The sequence below is a fragment of the Pogoniulus pusillus genome, chromosome 8 (genome assembly GCF_015220805.1).
Source record: "Pogoniulus pusillus isolate bPogPus1 chromosome 8, bPogPus1.pri, whole genome shotgun sequence".
NCBI lineage: Eukaryota > Metazoa > Chordata > Aves > Piciformes > Lybiidae > Pogoniulus > Pogoniulus pusillus.
Genome location: NC_087271.1, coordinates 28,738,937 through 28,757,142, shown reverse-complemented (window position 1 = coordinate 28,757,142; position 18,206 = coordinate 28,738,937). Strand labels below are relative to the sequence as shown.

The following is an 18,206-nucleotide window of genomic DNA, read 5'->3' as shown; positions in this document are numbered from 1 at the left end:
TATTGCACTCCGAATTTATACCATGGTAATCTCATTTTAACTCTCTTAATATCCTTTTGCATCCAAGTCCTGCATGAGAACATGTTTGTGGTAATATAAATCTCTCTCTTTATAGATAAGTATGAAACTGTGATGTGGGAAGATGAATTTAAATTAAAAAAAATAAAATTGAAAGTACATTTTAAAGTACCTGAAATTATATTTCAAAAGTACAGGTAAATACATGCTAAATAATACACTTTAAAACTAAAGTTTCTAAAATGTAGGCAATGACTCCCCATTGATATTATAATTAAGGTCAATATTCCGTTAAGATAAGCAAAAGAGGAAAAAAAGACCCCAACTTTCTTTTAGAGTGCTCTGTGACTAAGTGTCAGAAAGTATCAGTCTTTGTGTAGTAGGACTTTGGAATTAAACTTCCAAATGGAATCTGCAATTTACCTCCTTGTTTCTGCTTTATTTATTTTTATTTGAGTTCACCTCACCTAAATTTCTGCCCTTTCTTTCATTGTTTATTTATTATAAACTGAACTTTAGTAGCAAAATGACTTTGACTGCACTGTTTTCAGGGTACCTAGGACCTAATAAATTCTCTCTCTCATTGCCAATATTGTATGGCCATGTGGTGGCTTATAATATCTTAGTCAAAATGTATAAAGAGTTAAAAAGTATAGATCTTTTCAGTAAGGCTCACTACAAGGAAGGGCTTTGGCTAATTGCAGTTTTCAGTGTTGGAAAGTTATTTGACTTTCCTGTTCTAGAAGAACACTCCCAGAACAGGGTGGGTACACACAATTAAGCACCGAGACAATGGTCTGAAGCAGAGCTGGGGGATTGGCTGCGGAAGGACAAACGAACATGAAGCAAATAGAATCACAGAATTATAGAATCAACCAGGTTGGAAGAGACCTCCAAGATTATCCAGTACAACCTATCACCCAGCCCTAGCCAGTCAACTAGACCATGGCATTAAGTGCCTCATCCAGGATTTTCTTGAACACCTCCAGGGACAGTGACTCCACCACCTCCCTGGGCAGCCCATTCCAATGCCAATCACTCTCTCTGTGAAGAACTTCCTCCTAACATCCAGCCTACACTTCCCCCGGCACAACTTGAGACTGTGCCCCCTTGTTCTGTTGCTGGTTGCCTGGCAGAAGAGACCAACCCCACCTGGCTACAACCTCCCTTCAGGAGGACAGCATGAGAAAATGGGACTTCAGCACTGACATGAACTACACTATCACTTATGTGGTATTTCATCACATTGTTATTCAGCCTGTTTGAATGGAGGGATGTTTTCTGAAGACATATAAGCAGTGTTCTAGGGATGTATATTATTACTAAAAACTTAAATATGTATAGCATGATTTGAGGTAGGCATACTGGACTGAAGCTCAGATATTTGTCAGACAGGTGGAAATACATGCCTAATAAAATTTTCTGAACATTTGATCACTAGATTCTGTACAGAATGCTGCACTTCTGTGTGTCTGTAGATCATTTAAATACTAACCTAGAAAGTCTTCACTAGACACATTTGCTGCTTGCTAGTATTCTAATTGTTCTCAGATGTTTCCATATTAATGGCATTATGTTTCCATTGTGTTTCCATGTTTTCAGTGTCCATCTCTATGTTTTTTGGATTTTGGTTGGTTTCTTTGGGGTGGTTTGTTTGTTTGTGTGTGTGTGTAAATACGTTATATATTGAACTTCTTTTATATGCTTTATGAGGTAGATATCATTTATACGGTTTTATAACTCAGTCTTAATAGTATATAAAATATAGAAAGGTAAAAAAGTCCTTTTGTGTGTGTGTGTGCAGAGTCACAGAATTAACCAGATTGGAAGAGATCTCTAGGATCATTGAGTCCAACCTATCACCCAACCCTTCTAATTAACTAAACCATGGCACTAAGTGCCTCATCCAGCCTCCTTTTAAACACCTCCTGGGATGGTGACTCTACAGTCTCCCTGGGCAGCCTATTCCAATACCAATCACTCTTACCCTGAAGAATTTCTTCCTAATGTCCAGCCTAAACCTGCCCTGGCACAGCTTGAGGCTGTGCCCTCTTGTTCTGTCCCTGGGTGCCTGGGAGAAGAAACCAAGCCCCGCCTGCCTACAACCTCCTTTCAGGTAATTGTACATAGCAGTAAGGTCTCCTCTGAGCCTTTACTTCCCCAGATACGGTGAACAGGGTCCCTCTCCAACAATATACTTACTGCTACAGACTGGAGCAAATAAAACTCTGAATGCTTGTATGTATATGAGTGTAAACAGGAGCTTCCTGTTTCTGTTTAATCTGGAGTAAACAAATTTCCATCATCACATTTTGTAAATCCTGCCAATCTATTCACATCATGCATGGTTAAAAAATTGAATCCATGTGTATCTACATTACATAGTGCATGTACTCCAATCATTAGGGAAATGTTTTAGCACAAAACAGAACCGATTAAGAATGCCTTTTCATTAAAACCTCAAGAGTGGGGAATTGAGAAATAATTACGTTGTGTACAATGAGTAGCATATAACCATATCATTTTACCACAGACAAATGGTCTTCACTTTAAAGTGAAGACAAATCAGAGCTGTAATAATTTATGATGGGATTACAATGTTAGCAGATCCATATAAGTACAAGTTGTTTAGAGTAGCTACTATTCATACATGAATAAGGAAAATATTGCTATGCTCCAAAATTAATTTACTCCAAATGTATTAGCTGTGATAAGAACTCTACACATTTCTGTAATTACAGGATATAGGCAGGCAATTGAATTAATTTCCAGTCCTTGTTAGAAATGACAAATAATACATACCTTTGACTTTTAAAAGACAACTTTCTTGTTAATAATGGAATGAGGTAGTCTTGGAACACGACACACAGTCTTCTATCAAAAATGTTTGAGGTAAGTAAAGGGACTACAACTGCACAGCCAAAAATTCTGTCATACCTGATAATCTGACTTTTCTAGCTATAAATACATTAGAGAAATCACCTGTCTGCTGCCTGAATTGAACAAACTAGAACTGATTTCCTAAAACACACAGTGGATGAGTGGGATGCAATCACTCTCCTCCCAGTAACTGTGTCCAAAAATCTTGACTGTGCAGTCAAAACTTGGCAAGAGGTGTACAGGACAACATACAATGGAAAAACACCCAAGAACATCATTACGTTTATTGTACTCAAGAGAATACACAACCTTTATCTGAACCCCATTGGAGGAGAAGAATTACTCTTCCCAATAATATGAACCAAGTTTCCCAAACAGACTACATGGAGACACAATCAAAGCCAACACAATGTTCTGTGAATCCATGCATTTAATATTTTGGTTTAAGTTCCTTTTCCCATATCTGCTCTAATTTTACAACAGGAAATGTAAATGTCAATAACTGTAGGAGTGGACAAAGTAATTTATTAAATGTAAATGCATCTCCCATCTGCATGGAAATGAGCTATCTCATTGATCAAAGGAAATCAAACGCCACTAGGAATTTATGGCAAAGCTAGGGATTGTGCCTCTCTCAACTAAACTGCTGAAGGCTTACAAAAATTGTATTTTGTTCACAACAGCTTTAAAGGTGTCTGAAGCCTTTTCTATGAACATTACGTACCTGTGCAGGTGGAAGTTTGTTTTACCATCATTGGAACAGAGTGTTGAATGTTACTTAGAAGTTAGCCCATGCGCTATTTTGCCTTCATCTCAACAGCTTGTGGCTGAATCCTGCAGTCAGAAAAAAATTGCTGTGGCCTTTGAGCCTTGAGTCCTGTTCTATTAAAACCTCTTTCTTTTGGCATTTATCATGTTCCCATCTGTTGTGGTAGGCCTGATAGGCCCAAAATAGGCTTATACATGTCCTGCCTTGCCTAGGCATGTTTTTCTGCTCCACCAGAGAGGCAAGCGCGGGAAGCAGACACAAAAGAACCTGTAGCCACTGAGTCTGGCCTGCCCAGGGTCCTGTGGTAAACAAGGTACACACACTTAGCTTGTGCCTGCCTAGTGCAAGGCCCATGCTTTTTCCAAATAGATCTAGATATTATCCATTGAATGTTTCCATGACTGTGTAAGAATCAAAATACAATTAAAATTAGTGGTTGAGGGTGGCAGAGTTCTGAATAGCAAAATTAATAAACAATATTAATTTTGGAAAATATCATCTCACATCAATTAATTTCCCCTCCCCAACACCATCCTGTGGGCTGGGCCTGAAGGATGTACTCCTACATTTCTCTTATAGCTTAGGCAAGAAAAGGAATTTGTTCACTATCATCTGCCTTTTGTGTGAAAGAACTATTGCAAGATTCTGCAGCCTGTGTATCTGGCATTACTCTCCTAATTCAAATGGTTATAGACTACTACTGTTGATTGAATGCAATCACGAGTCTGAATGATGCACTGTTACCATTCATCTGTTAGATTTTCATGTACTGAAAAGTGTCTACTTGACATAAGCAGGTGTTCCATTTATAGAGATGGTACTCTGCTCCTTTTGTTACTTCTTCCTTATTTTTTTAAGCAAATCTGAAACAGAACCAGCTGTCCCTATGACTGTATACATTCTGTACAAGGCCTTTGAAACAGGGCTTTCAGATGATGAGCCTTGTATCATAACTGTTTCACGTCTTCAAGAAAGTAGTCTGAAGATTTACAAAACTCTCTCTGCAGAATCTCGGAGAAGTTGATTGCAAAATTGCCATTCAAGTCAAGTTAAAGAACAGTTATTAAAAAGTCCTAAATTATGAGTTTTATGATGGAAAGAAGAACTGTGCTTCACTTCTGACATTAAAAACCTGTAGTGAAAGGAAACATACAATATCCATTGTTTATTATCACACAAGACAGGATAAAAATGTATCATTTGTTAACATCATGTCTATAGACATAATATTGTCCTACACCTTTAAGAGACCTCTCCTCAATACCCAATCTCTTATTCTGTCAATGGAATTTTAAAAAGTAACTTACATTGTCTAATACAGTGGCCCAGATTAGGAATTATGGGGTTAAAAAAAAGTTCTCTAGGGACTAGAAAATTGTTATTCAATTCCGTAATTCTGCTGTCTCTTTATAAACTCATAGCAAGGCCAGCTCCTTCCCTTTTCCTTCTCCTCCAGCCCTGTATCAGGACAAACACATAAGGAGTAGGCCTGTTTTGGGGTCTCCAGAGGCTTATGTTTAGGCCCCTTGGGTTGCAGAGGTGTTGGGGTGGGGAGGATTGGAGCACTGCAGGTTATAGATTTAGTTTTGGGTTGGGGGGAAATTCAAGGGAGTCATCACGGATGTTGTATCTGCTTTGTAATTTCTTTTCTGTATCTTTTTCTCCAAGTATAATTCTGGGGTTTTTTTTCTCCAATTCCTTTGAGAGCTTCACTCTGTTGTCTCTCTTTAAAAAAAACCCATGACAGAATAAATGGTGGCCCATACAAGGAACAAGATGGTTGCTGGTTTGCATAGTTTGATTTGGAGAAAATAAGGAATTGAAGCTTAGAGAAAAAAAAATGGTGTCTCTTAGTGAAGTTGTAATGGAGAATTGGAAGATGATTTGCAGAAGTGAGCTACTGCTGTCTTGGGTGGCAGAGGGATAGAAGTGAGCGGTAGGCAGTGACTTGTGTGTTGTGAAGTGGCCGAAGATGATAGAGTTCCCCCATCTCCGGAGTGGCCATGGCTTGAGCTGACCCACAGCATGGTGCTGAGTAGCACCTCACAGGTGGAGCTGGAGGGGTAGGATGGAGCATAGCTGGTGAACCCATGTATGTTTTCCCCTTCTGATGTGAATCTATAGGTGGTAAAAAGACAAGTGGCTCCAGGCATGAAAACACAGGAGGCTCCCGCCATGCTGGCAGCCTCCCCTGGTCCTATGTCTCCAGGCAGTGCTTTAAAGATGGTGCCATGTGGAAGCAGGGCTGTCCTTGTTGGTGGGCCAAATGCAGTGATTGCCATCCACTTGCTGGGTGCAGCCACTCTCTATTCAGGGGATGAGGTGATAAATTGAGAAGAAACAGCCATGCCTCGGTGCCCCTCTTGTCCCGGTTCTGACAGGGTACCTATGGAGAGTGGCGATGGGGATTCCCTTTCCCCCTCTGAGAGTCAGGCTTGACATTACAGTGGTGGGACTGGCAGTACCAAGTATGGGCAGAGGGGGAGTTTTGCCCCCCTTCCTGTGCACTCCTGATGGTTCTGCACAGGGTAGCTAGCTACGACTAGCAACAAAGGGCAGTGCAGCTCTGCATATCTCCACTGAGTTTCCCGCAGTGGCAGAAACGGCAGTGGCACCCCTGGTGCCAGCTCAAGCAACAGGGCAAGCTACAAGGGTACCCTGCTGGTAGCGCCTTCTCTGGCCAGTGAGGCAGTGGTGAGGAGGGACCATTCTGGTCTGGTAGTGGTTCCTGTGAATGGCACTGACCTCATAGTGATTTTCCACCCCATTCAGCCACCTCCTTTTCATCCACCACCAGATCCTCCTCCTTTTCAGTCATCCACTGAGAAGGTGGATGGAGAGGAGTTGGGAAAAATTAAATAAAATTTGAAGCAATTCTGCTTATATTGGGGAAGGAAGATAAGGGCACGGACTGAACCCTCAGAGGTGGTGGATGGCCTGGTACAAGAGACAAGTAGAAACACAGGACTCTTGTAGATACTGGAACTCACAGAGATGAAGCTCATCCGCAACAAAGGGATCTTCACTCCTGTATGCATGAGAAGCAGAATGGAGCAACAGCTTGAAGCATGGAAGTGAACTGCTTTGTGAATTTCTTTTCTGTATCTCTCTCTCCAAATATGATTCTGTTTTTTTTTTCCTCCAATTCATTTGAGAGCTTCATTCTGTGGGCTCTCTTTAAAAAAAAACCAACACAAACCATGACATACAGTCACATACAAAATACAAAAACACCTTCTATATTCAAGGAAAAAGTAGTAACAAAGGAATCATAAATATTAGATAAATCTAATATGAAGGGTTGCATTTTAGAGTCAGAATAGGCTTCTTGGTGATCAATGAGGGATGTTGGACCATAGCAGTTCCAAACTATACAGTATCAATACATTAAAATAATACATTTTGGCATCATCCAACAGTGCAGCCTCAGAATCATAGAATGGTTTACATTGGAAGGGACTTCAAACATTGTCTAGTTCCAACCCCCTGCCATAGACAAGGACACCTCCCACTAGAACAGGTCACTCAAAGCCTCATCCCAGCCTGGCCTTGAACATCTCCAGGGAGGAAGCACCCACAACCTCCCTGGGCAACCTGTTCCACTGTCTCAGCACCCTCACTGTAAAGAACTTCTTCCTAACATCTAGTCTAAATCTCTCCTCTGCCAATTTAAATCCATTACCTCTCCTCCTGTCATTACAAGACTTTGTAAATAGTCCCTTCCTGTAGGCCTCCTTCAGACATTGGAAGGCCACTCCAAGGTCTCCTTGAAGCCTTCACTTCTCCAGGCTGAGGAACCCCAATTCTCCTTACCTTGAAACAAGAATTGATAGCTTCTGGATGGCACAACTCTTTACATTTTAGTATACATACTGGATTTTTGTTATAGATAAGTCCATGCTTCATTCCCTTTTCTCTGATTATGTTTTATTTTCATGCTAGCATCAATAAATGTCTTGTGTTCTGAATTGTCTTTTATATAGGTAAGTAACTGAAATAAAAAAATATCAGAAATATTATGAAGGAATATTAAAAACCTCTGTGATTTACGAGTCTACACATAAAAGGATGCAGGGCAACTTTTTTTCCTATGTCAAAAAGGATAGAATTTCTCTTAGAAGCAATAATTCTTCTAACCACTTATACAAGTTGCTCTTTTCTGGAAAACTCAAGTACCTCAGGAGAACCAGACGCAAAATAACTGGTTTTAAATCTTGGACACATTATAGTTGATTTCAGCCCAGGATGGGAAATTTATAACTGTCTCTATATGTTTTTTGCTGCATTGAAAAAAAAATTAGGCACTATTCCGAATGGTCAAAAATACAAATCAAATACAAATAAAATCGTTCATGGTAATTTGATTACTAATGAGACCCAATGCTGCTATCATCTGACAGTTCTGGGACCATTTGGGTGGTCTTCAGCTTAGCTTTGGTGTTAGAGCTCCAAGTTATTTAAAAACTCATTATCATAGCAGAGTAAGATCCTTTGATGACAAAGAATCTGGACTAAATGATTAAAGATCTGTGTTACGTTAGCTAGTGATTAATGAGAAGTCAGTCTGAGCTTATAACTAAGACAAGTCCTTAATTAAACAACAGGTTAGCTAACAAACGTCAGAGAAAAGAAGCTGTGTGAGGCAGTGAAGCCATACTTTTACTGAGGCTGATTAACACATATCCAGCTGATTGGCAAAATGTTTGTCAGAAGGCTTCAGGGGTTTTACATTACAAAGACTTAAAGTGACAGACATCCTTGCAAGGATGATTGGAGGAGCATTCACACATGACTATAGGAGCTCTCTTTGTACTATTTGTGCTTTTGCTTAATGTGTAATTTGCTCAACACGAGTTAAAATAGTATAGATGCATATCTTTGAACTCTTAATCTCTGTGCAATTAATTTATTTCCTTGTTGATTTTTCTGTCTCCTTTGTCCAGTATCACATTTGCTAATTTATAACAATAAGTTTCCTCTATCTTCCAGCAACAACAAAGCCATTAGCAAGGATTGTATTATGAGCTTGTTTTCTATCACTGTCATTGTTGATGATGATGTATGAAACCTTTCCAATGAATCTAAAATGCCAAGAGCATCAAGCAACTCAGCTGGATGTTTTTTTCAAGCTATCCTACTGTAATTCTCTCTCAACTGGTCTCTCAATGACCTATGGGCACTACAGCACCTACTAGCTGCACAAAATTCTGCTTATTTTCCCTTTCTCACACAGAGTCACACTAAATGTTATCACTTGGTCTGCTCTTTTTTCTTCAAAGTCCACAATCTAAAAAAAAAAAACCACACTAGCATATGGATGTTTATCTAGATAAGAATGCCCCTGCTTACTGCAGAAGCGGTTGCACTAGATGATCTTTTGAGGTCCCAAACAACCCAGACCATTCTATGCTTCTATGATTTGGTTCCCTAAAGTAGAAAACTGACTCCACATTGTGAATATTCCATTTCATCCTCAGATTAGTTGTTCTTATGTATCCATTTAACTGCTCCAGGTTTTCTTTTTTTAACTGATAAAAGATATGTAATTGTCTGAAAACCATTAGGGGATAGGGCAAACTTTTGGATGAGAAATTTGTCTTCCCATCTTAGAATAGATTGAACAACCAGCATAACTATGAGCTGCCCAGGGATGTGGTGGAGTCGCTGTCCCTGGAAGTGTTAAAAAAAAAAAAAGACTGAGTGAGGCACTTAGTGTCATGGTCTAGCTGATTGGACAGGTCTGGGTGATAGGTTGGACATGATGATCTTGGAGGTAGGTCTCTTCCAACCTGGTTGATTCTATAACTAGATTTGGGTATACTTCTCAATTGTTTCTAATCACTGTCCCTCTAGGAGCTTCCTCCTGATGGAGAAGGCAAACACCTTACAAATGTTGGTTTTTGAACTAAGAATACAAATTAATTGCAAATCATAGAATCAACCAGGTTGGAAGAGACCTCCAAGATCATCCAGCACAACCTAGCACCCAGCCCTATCCAGTCAACTAAACCATGTCACTAAGTGCCTCATCCAGGCTTTTCTTCAACACCTCCAGGGACGGTGACTCCACCTCCCTGGGCAGCCCATTCCAATCCCAATCACTCTCTCTGGGAAGAACTTCCTCCTAACATCCAGCCTATACCTCCCTCAGTATAACTTGAGACTGTGTCCCCTTTGTTCTGTTGCTGGTTGCCTGGGAGAAGAGACCAACCCCCAGCTGGCTACAGCCTCCCTTCAGGCAGCTGTAGACAGCAATGTTTTACACCTATTTAATTTTAAGTCTGTGTTTAAATCTGTATTGAATATTTGCATGATGCAGCCATAGCAGATGCTGCTGGTTGCATATTGTATCTAAAGAAGTTTAGATTAGTTACCTTGGAAATTTAGAGGAATGAGGAATAATCTGTGGCATAGTCTGAATTCTGAATTTATGGTGATTGACTGGTGGGTACCCATCTGATTTAAAGCCATCTCTAACATGCCTATACAAATTCTGCCTTGAGAATTTGTGGCAGTGGAGGCTCACCCTTGCTTTAGTAGCAGCCAGGTTGAGTAAATGGCTTGAACAAGAGCTTGTTGTGCTGCATTAACTCAGGAAAAAAATGATTTAATTGTCCTGCTCAGACATATGGAAACATTATTGAGAACTTCATCCAAGTGAACTGGTGGATGATTTGAAAAAACAAAGCTATTTTGTTTACAGATTAAAAGCTTTAAATGTTGATCAGTTGTTTAGGTATCTATGACAGTACCCATGGATTCAAGCTCTTCTCTTTCAGGGTCCTGCAGGAACAGAAATTTGTATCAGCTTGTATGGTTTAAATTTGCAATATTTTCCTTCTTTTAATTCAGAGGACAAAGTATTCATACGAGTCCTAGGGGGTAAAGATCTGTATAAAATTTGCAAACCTAAAGTAAATTTCAAGCTTACATTTTCTGCGCTCGTTACACTGTTCTCTGGCAACAGAGCTCCTAGAGCATTTCTTTTTCAAACCAGACAAGTGGGACTCCCCTTATAAATACTTTGCTTGAGAGTATAAATCTTGCAGATAAAAAATGCAAGCCAAACACCAAAGGAAGTATACAGACCAGTGCTGTCCCAGCTGAACTATAAAAAAACACTCCTTCAAATGCTTAGTCCTGGAAATATGCATGTTTCTGCAAATGTCCCTTTCTCCTTTGTTATTCTTTGTCCCTTCTTGACCCCTGCTTTCTACTAGTTTGCTTAAAATCTACAAGCCAGATAATCAATTTGTGTAATGACCTCCACATGCAAAAAGTGAGAATCTGCCCTTCAAGATATATAATCAATTAAAAAAAGCACTTGAAATTTATTATTTGGGATAAAATTAATATGCTACCTGCTTTCTGTTTGCTATTGGAACTTTGTGTCCTTTTCATTTCCACCATGTGTGCATTTCATTATTTATGACACACAGAGATTTTTAGATCTTTTCTGAACTCTGGGAAACAAACAAACAAAAAAGAACCAAGAGCAACAAACCAGCCACTAGGAGTGAGCTCATTTTGAAGTAATTGGTTGAAATATAGTAATGAAAAAAAGGGAAGTGGTTTTGATTTTCATCATGTTTAGGGTCATTCCCAGGTCACATTTGACACAGATTCAATGTTCATATAAATTTAATAAAATCTGTAAAGGAAATTCAAGTAACAGCTGTGAAAAGAATGTGATCAATAGCAGCCAAAATAAGTGTCACTTTGAAATTTGCCAACTGCTGATGGATAGTTAAATGAATAAAAATATAACGTCTCTACCAACTTTTAAGAGCAGAAAGCTCTGGGAAATCAGTCACTTAAGTCACAGAAATTACAGCATGCTAGCAAAGCTGCAGTAGTTATACTGTTCACTTAATATCAGATTTCAGAGTTTAAACCATACTGTGAGTTATTTAATCACACTTCTGATCTTTTGATGATGGAATACTGATAAAGTTATGTTTAATAGATCTTTTAACACAGTAACTGATTCTCCAAATTTCCTTCAAATATACTCATTAGGTTATGGACTAAAATGAGACATTAGTCTTCTTGCAACACTACCCAACCTTTATCTTAAAAAAAGAAAAAAACCACTTGCCTATATTTTCTATATTCCCAGGCATCTCTGTATTGTGGTGTGGTGGTACCCAGAAACCAGAGGCAGGGACTCTTCTATAGCTGAATAACCAGCATGCATTGCAGTAGGAAGCTGTGATGGTTTGGGTGTTCCCTGCCCCCCCCACACTTTAGAAATCACCCAGACTAGTCTCAGTCAGCTCTGGGAATATAAATGAAGCTATTTATTTACAGCTAGCACAATATACATGCAGATATTTACAATGTATACAGTTATATATGGAAATAGACAAGGTAAAAGGTAATACAGAAACACAACTCCCCTCACAGAAACCTGAGTCCCCAGGAGGGGCTCTCAACCACCCCTGCACCTTCCCCCTGCCCCTCTCAACCTTACTCCACTCCTAAAGAAGAACAGAGGTTCAGCCAAGAGGTTAAGAAGCAAAGGTGAGTGAAAGGTGAGGTTAGGGAGATGCAGCTCAGTCAGTGCCCAGCCAGAGAGTGAGATGAAATGGCGAGAGTGTTATCTAATGTTTTCGTTTCTTCTTCAGCAAGACTCTGAGGGGAGTAGACATCACCATTGTTTTCCTTTCAAAGCCTATGATCTAGTTCTTCTCACCAAAACATTCTAGCTAGCTTCAGACTAGCACAGGAGCACATACAAGTTGTGCCATCACCACCATGCTGCAGACACAATCATGCCAGAGTAAACATATTTAATATCATCCTGACTTACTTGAGAAGAGCAATAACTACATTGGTATAATCTTTCACATAATGCAACTGCATTTTCATCCTTCCTTTTATTGCTGCAAGTCTTTTCCTTGAAAAAATGTTATATCAACATATTTATAATAGCAAGGTGAGGAGTTCTCATCAGTTTTAAAGCTCTCCATCTGTGGCTTAAATGTAGTAAAATACTGCAAATCAATGAAATTAAAAGAAATTTCAGTTTCTTTGTTGGGTTTTAACTGAGAAATTAAAACTTTAGTGCTGCAGTCCCTATATAAATCCTCAATATATATATTGCTTAAAAATATGTTAAAATCATGGTTATAGGTGAATAGAAAAGCAGAAAGATGATGAGTATTTGAAGATGTTTCTGCTGTAATAAAAATAGCATGCATAGTACTATGCTCCATTCTGCATTGCTTTTGTGTTTATCAGTTGTTATAAAGATGCCAGATACTACTGGGAAATTTGGGGCTGATGACTGACACTTGTCAAATATGAAATGGCATTCAGCTCCAGATCAGCCATCTTAAATTCCAATGATGTAAATGTGTGTGCAAAGCGTAGTGACCCCAGCACGCTTTTCTCAAAGAATCAATAATGTTACCAGAAGCACCCTCAGGGCCCCAACATATGTTTATAATATGCATACTTCTAGCTAAAATCAGCAGCTGAATTAGTGGAATATGCTGCATTGTACCCCCAGATATTATAAATCAGCGTAACTCTACTTAAAGTTAACCTAGGGAAGCTGATTTACAGCAGCAAAAGACACATCTTATTGTAAGTGTGTATCCTGCTACTCTGATTATTAACCCATTGTTGTACCATATTTTAACTTCTTTAGCTCAAAATGATATTTTTTCCCCATGGTCTGAGGGGACTTCTAACCAAGAAATGAAAATTAGAAAACTTTTGGAGCAATTTACTGACAACTTGTCCACCAGAGGAGTCAGAGAGGTTAAAAAGGCTCTGTGAGAAGTAGCAGGTAGCACAACCTGGTAGGGGCGGGCTGCAGAGCTTTACTCCTGAATGTGTTTCAGGAAACTGGCCTACTCTATGTAGGGTGCTGATTAAAAACATTCACTGCCCTCTTAGATTGTCTCTTCTGGTTGAGCTCTCCCTAAAAGACATCCAGTTTGTGCATTGTGAGACCACTGCAAAGCAAACCAATGCACTGTAGCTGGAACCGCAGAAATGGGTACTCCCTAAGCGCTACTAAATAGCAAACTGAAATGACGCTGTAGACTCACCCTAAAACACTGGTCATTACTTGTTTCATTTTCCTGTCTTATCCTCTTCCTTTCGTTTTATTATCACAATTAAAAAACATACAATAAAGCACAATTATACTATATTTAGCATGACAGCTGACTCCATCAGAGACTTGATCCTTTCCTCATAGAATGGCAATATTCCATGAAATAAACAGAAGCTGATGTGACTCGGGAAGGAACCTAGCACCACACAGGGATTATTTGCTGCAGGAGCTCATTTCAGTATGTCTGTAGTTTGACAGAATTTGTTCTTGTTACCTTATAGACATATTGGCTGTCTTTACTGTGCCATTTAAAAGTGTGTTAACTGTAATCTACCTCAGATATGATGAATTTATGGATGGATGGGCTGGAATGTTTGAAATCACTCATTGGAAGTGCACTCAGCCTGGCAGAAAAAGCTTTTAATAATTGGACATAATATATAGTCATCTCTTTAGAGGCCTCTCTAATTTGTGTGTCAGGTCTTTGTAAAACCTGTCTGATGCTTAATTGAAAAGGCTTTCTTTTTCTTCAGAGTAAGTACTGTATACAGTGCATTCATTAAAAACTACTACCACTTTTTAGGAGAGGATTTTAGCAGTGGAATACATTGGTGTGATAAAACCATGATGACAGTGATGATTGGGGACTGCATAAAAGTGTTTGGAGAACCTTTAAGGACAATAGTCAGTGGAAGAATAGCACATATATATTTCTGGGCAAACCAGCTGTGTATTTACTGAGTTGCTTCAGTAATTTTGAGAGTTCATGACAGTTTTGGCACTGCTGTGGCAAATAGTACTAGCACTACTAGCTGCAACATTACTTGCAATATCTCAATAAATGTGATTACAGATAGGTCAGGCTTTCCAAGATTATCTGCCATACTTGGCCTGTATCTGTGTGGTTTGGGAGTGACAGTGATATGCTATAATTTATTCTCTGTTCAAGACTTACCTCATTTTATCTAATATTAGCACTTCTGAAAGCAAGGAGACACCCTCATCCTTGGGCTTGTAAGATCTAGTGCCATTTTAGACCCTTGAAGCATCTTACCCTTGGAAACTAACTGCAATGTATTCTCTGACTCTAGAAGAGAGAATCAGACACCTTTTATGTCATTGTACATTTTCCTCCCATTATTATAAAATGATGTCTCATTTCCAGTTTAGTTTTTAAAACTAATTATGCTTGTCAAAGTCTTGTTTAGCATTCTCTGGAGACTGACAGGGTAATAAAACTGGTGGCTTCTGTTATGTTGCACTCTTCCTAACCTATGTGTGCTAGTTTGAGCCTAGCTAGAATGTTTTGGTGAGAAGAACTAGATTACAGGCTGTGAAAGGAAAACAATGGTGATGTCTACTTCACTTATAGGCTTGCTAAGAGGTATAAAAGCAAAAATCAAAACATGGATAACTCACTTGTCCTGCTGGGAAGCTCTGGGCTGCATCTCTCTCTAACCTCACCCTCTGTTTCTTTGACTAATCCACTTTGCTTCCTAACCCCCTGGCTGAACCTCCATTCTTCCTTGGGACTGGGGTAAGGTTGAGAGGGGTAGGGGGCAGGTGAAAGGGCAGTTGGGAGCCCCTCCTGGGGAGTCAGGTTTCTGGGAGGGCTGTTGTGTTTCTGTATTACCTTTTACCTTGCATATTTCTGTATATACTGTAAATAACTGCTTGTATATTGTGCTATGCTGTAAATAAGCTTCATTCAATTTCCAGAGCCAGCTGAGTCTAGTCTGGGTGATTTCCAAAATGGAGGGGAGGGGGGAGGTAACACCCAAACTATCACACTATGCCATACCAAAGCTTCTTAAAAATCTCAAAAGCATGCAATGTATGAGGTGACTGCACAATAGTTAATTCGAAGATAAAAACCACTCTCTTTGTATCTGCCAATGGAAAATGCATTCAAATTTATTAGGAGAAACATCAAAGGTTTTACATATCATAGAATGGTTTAGGTTGGAAGGGGCCACAAAGATCATCCAGTTCCAACTCTCTGCCATAGTCAGGAACACCTCCCACCAGAACAGGTCACTCAAGGCCTCATCCAGCCTGGCCTTGAACACCTCCAGGGAGGGAGCATCCTCAGCCTCCTGTGCAATCCGTGCCAGTGTTTCACCACCCTCACTGCAAAAAGCTTCCTAACATCTAGTTTGAATCTCCCCTCTGCCAGTTTAAACCCATTACCCCTCATCCTGTCATTACAAGACCTTGAAAATAGTTCCTCCCCAGCCTTCCTGTAGGCTCCCTTCAGACACTGGGAGGCTACAATAAGGTCTGCTCTAAGTCTTCTTTTCTCCAGGCAGTGTTATTCTGTTTCTGTGTTTTGTCTTTATGGGAGGTAGAAAAGGTAATAATGCACTTAGTATTCAAGTTGCTTTGCACAGGTTATTAAAACTTTTAAGTGCATTTATGAAGGTGCTTGATTGACAAACTTAAGAAAAATTATAGCTCGTTTTGAAGGTGGAGAGAACTCAAAATGAAGTACATGTATCATAAAAACATAGAATTGTTTCAGTTGGAAAAAAAGCTTTAAGATTGAAGCCATTAAACCACATCCCAAAATGCCATGTCTACACTTTTCTTGAACACCTCCAGGGGTGGTGACTCTACTACCTGTTCAGATGCCTGACAACTCTTTCTTGCAGCAACGAAGTTTTACTTAATATCCAACCTAAAACTCCCCCAGCACAATTTCAGGCCATTTCCTCTTGTTCTATCACCTGATACTTGGGAGAAGAGACAAACTCCCACCTCACTCCAGCCTCCTTTCAGGGAGTTGTAGAGGGCAATAAGGTATCCCCTCAGCCTCTTCTGAACCAAACAACCCCAGTTCCCTCAGCCACTCCTCATCAGACCACCCTTCCAACCTCTACATTCTGTGATCATAAGTGAGCAGGAAGAGGCAGCTAAACATAGAGAAGCTCAGCCTAAGTAAGTAGGTCCAGCCAGCACCCATAAGTGATGTTAGAATGAGCATTGGTTCGCTAGCCTACTTAACCGGGGGGCCACCAGGCCCCCCGGCCTTTTTGATCCCCTCCACCATTCACCCAGTGCACAGCAGGGGCACTCACCAGTGATGCCAGGAGGAGGATCCCTCTGCCCAGTTGGGCAAGCTTAGGGCTTCTGCCTTTCCTGGGGCCGATTATAAAGGGGAGTGGGTAGGCAGGGCAAATTGGACACACCTGGGGTGGGAGGAGACTCTAACAGAGCCCAGGTGCTCTGGGTTTGGGGGAAAAAAAGGAGAAAATGCAGTGTGGGCAGGTGGAGTGGAAAAGGGGAGGTGGTGCTGAAAGAAGGGAGATAGAGAGGAAAAGGATAGAGATGAAAAGAGGAAGATGGGAGAAAATGAAGCAGATGGAGAGGAAAAGAGGAAGATGGGGAAAAGAGGAAGATGGGGGAAAGAGGAGATGGAGAGGAAAGGAGGAAGATGGGGGAGAAGTGGGAGTAAAAAAACAAAACAAAACAAAACTAAAACAGAACTGTGAGGAAAAAAAAAGGCTCCTGCTCTGGCAGGAGGGTTGGACTAGATAATCTTTCAAGGTCCCTTCTAGCCCCTAACATTCTGTGATTCTGTGATTCTGTAGATGCCCATGCACTGAATATCTGTTGGGTACTGGTTAGATGTATTTGCTGTGCAAGATCATGCTAAACTCAAATTGAAAGTGTAACTGAGAACACAGTGAATAGGATATTTAAATGTCAGCACACAGTGTGGCTTCATCTTCCAAGTTCAATTACATGGTGTTTTTAGATGCCATAGCCAAAAAATAAATGCACTTAAATGAAAAGATTTAGCTCTTTTTCACAGACATAAATATGCATTTTATAGGGGCAATGAATTATTTTCCTCTTTGGCCTTCTGACAATTATCTTGGAAAGTTTTGAGAATTTCCTATGAAGCAGCACTGCTCATAGCCCCTGATATTGCAAAATGCTCAAGAGTTTTGCTGAACTAAAGCTTTCAGGGGAACTTTGTAGTCAGAGAGTGGTGAAAACAAAGATTTTTTCATTTTATAATCTGGATATAAAAACTGTGGTGCAAGAACTTGTACCTCTGTGCAGGCATTTGAAGTGAAAAAGTATGATCCAAAGACCCATAAAGTAATTGGACAAATGTCCACACGGTCTTCCCTAAGAAATGGCAGGCTGCATGAGGTTTGTAAATGTAATTATAATTTAGGTAACTAATTGGAGTTGATATTGCAGACATCATGGTTTATAATATAAACATTTGTAAATAATAAATGTTTTAGGTCCTACCAGGCTTAGATTTGCTGCCAATCTTATTGTGTGCAGTGTAGGCTCTTGAGGCAACTGGTAGAGCCATATTACTAACAGTGCCTGTGATGGTTTGGGTGTTACCTGCCCCCCTACACTTTGGAAATCACCCAGACTAGACTCAGACAGCTCTGGAAATTTGAATGAAGCTTATATTTACAGCTTAGCAGAATATACAAGCAGATA

The 18,206-nt window shown here is 39.9% G+C and overlaps 1 long non-coding RNA gene across 1 annotated transcript; it reads right to left on the bottom strand.

The window, feature by feature from the left end:
* Positions 1 to 2,263: 2,263 nt before the first annotated feature.
* LOC135177890 (uncharacterized) lies at positions 2,264 to 16,850 on the bottom strand. The gene is made up of 3 exons (XR_010303224.1): positions 16,814 to 16,850; positions 6,658 to 6,842; positions 2,264 to 4,799 (listed from the first exon to the last, which is right to left on the bottom strand). It is a non-coding gene; the product is annotated as an uncharacterized LOC135177890 (long non-coding RNA).
* Between the last annotated feature and the right edge of the window lie 1,356 nt (positions 16,851 to 18,206).